Source organism: Palaemon carinicauda, chromosome 28, assembly GCF_036898095.1.
Source record: "Palaemon carinicauda isolate YSFRI2023 chromosome 28, ASM3689809v2, whole genome shotgun sequence".
Classification (NCBI taxonomy): Eukaryota; Metazoa; Arthropoda; class Malacostraca; order Decapoda; family Palaemonidae; genus Palaemon; species Palaemon carinicauda.
The window spans coordinates 99,703,181-99,710,680 of NC_090752.1; positions in this window are offsets into that span (position 1 = coordinate 99,703,181).

A 7,500-nucleotide genomic window follows, 5' to 3' on the forward strand; every position below is an offset into this window, starting at 1 on the left:
GTTACCCGAGTCCTGTATGAACGTGTCCTAAATCCGTTTATTTATCTAGAACGAAGGAAATACTTTTCAGTGTAATCTAGAGACTTGTATGGAAGTGTTTACATCGGTTTCATTTACTTCAAAGCGTAGGAAAGATTTTACAGTAAAAACTAGAACTTTCAATTTACTGTAATTGTTTACAACACCCCGCTCTCCATTTACTCCAAAATAATGCAATCCTGCAGTTTTCATCTTCTTGTACAGTAATTAGGTGGTTATTTCAATTCTGGGAAAGCACTAATTAGCAAATAATGTTGAGGAAGGGGGAAGGGGTTATAGAAAGAAAATAGCTCGGTTTCCTCACCAAACAACTTAGAACTGACATGTCAATATAGACAACCAAACGGAATTCGTGATGCCAGCATACATAAGCAGAAGGTCGTAATGTCAGCGTATATTTGATATACTGTATATTTTGATACTTAATTAAAAATGGATGGATTACTCAAAATTGTCCATAAAAGATGTAATTTACAAATAGTGGCACTTTTGAGTAATCACTCAATTTTTTTATTAGGTATATTTTGAATATACAGTATATCAAATGTACACTGGCATCACGAACTTCTGTTTATGTAAGCTGGCATCACGAATTCTGTTTGGTCAACTATGTTGACATGTCAGTTCCAAGTCGTTTGGTGAGGAAACAGAGCCATTTTCTTTTTATAACCCCTTCATCTTTCCTCAACATGTCTTGCTAATTATTGCTTTCCCAGAATTTAGATAACCACCTAATTACTGTGCAAGAAGATGAGAACTGTCGGATTGCATCATTTCGGAGTAAATGGAGAGCGTGGTGTTGCAAAAATTACCATATATATATATATATATATATATATATATATATATATATATATATATATATATATATAGCATATATATATATATATATATATATATATATATATATATATATATATATATATATATATATATATATATATAGAGCACACACACACACACACACACATATATATATATATATATATATATATATATATATGCTGTATATATATATATATATATATATATATATATATATATATATATATATATATATATATATATATATATATATATATATATATATATATATATATATATATACAGCATATGTATATATATGCTGTAATATATATATATATATATATATATATATATATAAATATATATATATATATATATAATATATATATATATATATATATATATATATATATATATATACAGCATATGTATATATAAATACATATATATATATATATATATATATATATATATATATATATATATATATATATATATATATATATATATATATATATATACAGCATATATATACATATGCTGTAATATATATATATATATATATATATATATATATATATATATATATATATATATATATATATATATATATATATATATATATATATATATATATATATATATATATATATTAATCTTAGTTCAAACAAAACCATATTTGATAAGTAAACAAGTTAAGGATTCGTGTTAACATCACTGTTTTGAGAGAAGGTTTGATAGCATGAAACTATTATTCATAGTACCCCAAAAATAATCATGTATACGGTACTGTCAATACATATACATCCAAGCATAAGACGCAGATACTTAAAATCAAGGGTTGTGTTAAGAGAAAATTTTTGCAACACGGCTGAAATAGTCATATGCTCAAATGCAGTTATTAAACAGTATGTACTAAAGTTATACTAACAGTTTGTTGACAGTTTTCTTTGTCCGTCCCGAGAAGCATTCGAAGAAAACGAAAGCCACTATACAATAAAAGGGATACTCTTGATTTTGCGCTTAGACGACATTATCATTTTTATTGAAATCGGAGATTAAAAAGTCTTTTAAGTGTACATTTAAAAATAAATAAAAAATAAATTCATTATCGGTACATAAATGATAACGTAAAATTATATTGAAGGACGGGGGACATTTCAAACAGAAAATATATGTTTTCCTGTGGTAAAAAAAAGGGATTTAACCGAATTTGACTTCTATTTCAACGGGAAACAAACAGAACAACCAGTTCAACAACCTCATTCCCCACTACACACTCATTAAGACTGGTATACTTGAAATAAAATCAAATTTGGTGAAATCACATTATTACCTACAGGAAAACATATATTTTCTGTTCAAAATGTTTTACCCTAAATTTAATGGTTCTCGCTTCGCCGTGTGCTCGCTTTGCTCGAGAAAAAAAATAAAAACATCAAGCTCTGTATGTACTGGCAAGTAGTAATGTTGAGCTGTGCACGCTAACATTAATGATGTACAGTATTATTATTTCTTAGATATTTATTCCCGATATATATATATATATATATATATATATATATATATATATATATATATATATATATATATATATATATATATATATATATATATATATATATATATATATATATATTATATATATATATATATATATATTATATATATATATATATATATAAGGTTCTTACTTCGCTGTGCGCACATTTCGCTCGCGAAAAAAAAACAACTATCAAGTTCCTATGTTCTGGCAAGCGGTAGATACTGAGCTGTACACGGTCCACTCCACCAATTGGTTCTTATTTCTTGGTAATCATTCAACAGAATTTTGTAAATCTAAAAATCAACGACCCTAAAATTCAATAAAAAGAAATAAATGACTTGCTTTATGATTGGGCTGTCGAAGGTGCTTCTCTTCCCTGTAAGATAACCAAGAACGATACTTCGGGAACTGTGATTTTGGTGGTATAACATTATGAGCTTTTAGAAAGGTATTAGCTACACATGGTGACACACATAAGAAGCATTGGGAAAGGAATGAAGGGAAGCACTTAAATTGATGACAAAGGAAGGACTCCTATATAAGTTTCCATATGTACGGTTATGTGATTGGTTAATGGAGGCATCGGTGTAACAGTACGCCGTCTGTAAAGTAAACTTGAAGGGTAAATTCGTTCAGAGCAAGTATTTGCTATGAGAAAACTGACTGTAATCTGGCAATAACAGGGGAAAAAATAGAAATGACAAAAAATTAGTAAGACAAAGGGAAGGAAAGAATAAATATCATTTATTGGAATACATTAAAATGGTAATAATGAAGGGAATGACTTTAAACTTGAGATAATGAGAAATATACGCGTAGGTATTACATCAACGAATACATACAAACGGTATGTGAAGCGTCAGGTCTCGTAGTATACTTTAATGTCACGAGTAAAAAGAAATATGTACACATGGGTATCGTAACAACGAATACATACGTACAGTATTAGAAGCGTTAAATACTTGAATGTCATGGCCAAAAAGGGGGAAGATTTCCCCGTCCATAATACCCATGATACTTCAATTTCTATGCAAGCACATGGACAATATATTCTCCAACTAGTCATCTTATGTTTTATGTATTTCTGACCATGGCTATTCAGGCAAACCCTCCTTTCCTTATAATAACAAATACAGGGGATTCAAGTTGGAAATCAGAGTATTTGGGTTAGTAAAATAAAACAAATAGTGATTTGCAGCAAAAAAAAATGGTCTGAAATGCACAATGAAAAACTAGTTGGAATAACATATGGTTTATGTAATTGGCGTGAAACTATAGCTTCATAAATGCCAATGATTTATATCACGTTCCTCAAATAGCCTTTGCTCTATGGGGGTTCGCTTTGCTCGTAAATAAACATTATTGTAACCTTGTATGGAACTGGAAAGAGGTGATGGGTGTGCTGACCACGCCAATCATGTGGGTCATTATTTCGATGATATATTTTGCTTTCAGATTAGCAGCAACACCTATACAGTTAATAGAGAATGTTACATATATATATATATATATATATATATATATATATATATATATATATATATATATATATATATATATATATATATATATATATATTCAAGTACTGAAATAGATGAAACTACACCAATTTTCGAAAGGGATTGAACTCGCTCACGGTAGACGTCATTCTTGTAACAGCATTCACGCAGGAGCTGAAGATAACCGGGGGGGGGGGGGGGGGGGGGGGGGGGGGCAGACAGAATTTATAAAGGAACATCCGAGATCTAACATACATACAATTAAAAGCTCTTAATTGGTAACGTCCTTCCTGGTGATCTCCAGACTGGGGTTCGAGTCACGCTCAAATTCGTTAGTTCCTCTGGACACTGTAACCTAACCACCATTGTGAGGTAAGGAGGGAGGGTGGTGGTTGGGGGAGACTATAGGTCAATCTACTGAGTCATCAGCAGCCATTGCCTGGCCCTCCTTGGTTCTAGCTTGGGTAGAGAGGGGCTTGAGATCTGATCATATGTATATATGGTCAGTCGTTAGGGACTTGTCCTGCTTGATAGGGTAGTGTTTACTGTTCCTTGCCTCTGACATTCAAGAGTGGCCTTTAAGAAACCTTTAATGATACATTATACAAAGAGCAAAAAAGCTCCTACATATGATGGGGAATAATGGAGTCCCAGTAGTAATAAATAGACTTAAATAATAAAATTGTGTTCACATTTAGGCTGATAAATACTTAAGTCATTATGCACATCCCACATTAGTCAAAAAAAAAAAAAAAAAAAAAAAAATCATGCCAAATAACTAGCACTCGTCCATTTCTTACAGTTAATTCCAGTATCGCTAGTGGGTATTTACAAAGGGGGCGGTATCCCTTAAAATTCTGAATTCTGTATTATTATAACAACGTATAATTCAAAATCTATAACAGAAGAGTCTGTTTATTTACTGAATTTGTGTAAAATTTACCGCAATTTGTTTGTTTGACATGATTACTGTTATTTTTATAATTGAATTTCCGTGGCTAAATTTGTGTTATACTGTATATCTACAGTAATGATAGAAACTGTTATAATGATAAAGTAATAGTGTTCCTTTTTAGGGATTCTGCTGAAGAAAAATGTGAAAATCAAGATGTATTTTGATTATTACTTTACCTATTATTAGGTGCGAAATTCTGATGAGGAATAATTTAAGAAATTATCTATATATTTTTCTAATTAAGAGAATATTTATCTTTATTATTATCATGATTTTTATCATCACTGTGGAACAAACATGAAATCCTACTATCCTAGAAAGAATGCTTCCACTGAATAGTAAAACAATATTAGGAGAGGATTGATTGGATATATATTTTTGAATTTTTTACAATTTTACTTTTGGTTCTGTGATGTGCCGTTCTATGATAAGGCTATAGCCACCTTAGCTGTTTGCTGGTTTTCGACATTTCTAATTTCGACTTAATTCCCTTTTCATTTTTTTATTTTTTTTATTTTTTTTTCTAATCTTTTTTTAATAGAAACTTAATACTAACCCACACTGTCATTATCACAATCTCTTACCTCCGTGTTGCCATCTCACCAATTTCTATTATTGCTAATGTTTCTCTTGCTTGAGGGTACACTCGAGCACACTATTCTATCTTATTTCTCTTCCTCTTATGTTCTTAAATTTTTTATAGTTTATATAGGAGATACTTATTTTAAAGGTGTTACTCTTCTTAAAATATTCTATTTTCCTTTCCTCACTGGGGCTATTTTCCCTGTTGGAGCCTCTGGGCTTATAGCATCCTGATTTTCCAACTAGGGTTGTAGCTTAGCTAGTAGTAGTAATAATAATAATAATAATGATAATAATAATAATAATAATAATAACACCATCCACACATTTTTATTTCCCCCTCGATGAACACCATCCACCCGTAGTTATTACTATCACTTTCACATTTCAAGTACACCATACAAAATCCCACCATATTTCAACCACAAAGAAATTGCCCTAACTCATTACCATCACTCTCCATTTCCCACACAACGCACCCCCGCCTTCCATCATCAATCTGTTATTTCCATCGCAGTAAACATTCAAGTCGCCGCCATCAAAGTTATCTTCCCAATGAGCTGATTCATCCCCCTTTCATTATCATCGCTCGGTTCTCCCTATCTATAGAATGCCTCCGTACCACCAGGAATTCGAGAACAATATTGCCTTCCACTAACGACATAGCTGCACATATCTGGACCGTGGCTGGACCTAAGGTAACCAACCGACATAACAGGATTTTCCAACCCATGAGTTTGACAGGACCGTTTCCCCATTATTGTTATTATTATTACTTGCTATGCTACAACCCTAGTTGGAAAAGCAGGGTGCCTTAAGCCCAGGGGCTCCAACAGGGAAAATAGCCCAATGAGGAAAGGAAACAAAGAAATATTAAATTTTCAAGAACAACAACATTAAAAGAAATATTTGCTATATAAACTATAAAAACCATAACAAAACAAGAGGAAGAGAAACAAGACAGTACTGCGTGCCCGAGTTTACCCTCAAGCAGGAGAACTCTAACCCGAGACAGTGGAAGACCATGGTACAGAGGCCATGGCACTACCAAAGACTAGAGAACCATGGTTTGATTTTGGAGTGCCCTTCTCCTAGAAGATCTGCTGACCATAGCTAAAGAATCTCTTCTACCCTTAATAAGAGGAAAGTGGCCACTGAACAATTACAGTGCAGTAACCCCTTGTGTGCAAACGAATTGTTTGGTAATCTCAGTGTTGTCAGGTGTATGAGGACAGAGGAGAATAAGTAAAGAATAGGCCAGACTATTCGCTCTGTGTGTGTGTGTGTGTGTGTGTGTGTGTGTGTGTGTGTGTGTGTGTGGGCAAAGGGAAAATGAACAGTAACCAGAGAGAAGGATCCAATGTAGTTTGTTCCCGAGATGATCTTATATAACGAAATCAGTGACGAATTTAGTCGGAAACTACTAAAAGGTTTAATTGTTTTAGATGTGGGTATCGATGAGGTGAAACACAGGAGTTATGGCAATGTAATTCCTTTTCGTTACCAGTAATTACATTATTATGCATCGTGAGAAAAACGTTTCTGAATAACCTGAAGAATTCCCTCAACACGAAAATAAAATTAACCAATACTGATATATCCCCAGAAAAAACATTACGCTTGAAACACAATAGGTCATGCTTAGCAATGATCATATGCCTATAAAAAATCAAAGCGTATACCGAATATTCATTAACCCTTTATTAATTTGGAAAATAAGATTTCATTGAAAATCTTTATTGTTAACAATATCCCCAGAAAAAACATTACGCTTGAAACACAGGAGGTCATGCTTAGCAATAATCATATACCTATAAATAAAATAAAAGCGTATACCGAGTTTTCATTAACCCTTTATTCATTTGGAAAATAAGATTTCATTGAAAATCTTTATTGTAAACATCAGAAATTTATAAAGAATTCCCTCAACACGAAAATAAAATTAACCAATACTGATATATCCCCAGAAATACATTATGCTTGAAACACAATAGGTCATACTTAGCAATAATCATATACCTATAAAAAAATCAATGCGCATACCGAATATTCATTAACCCTTTATTAATTTG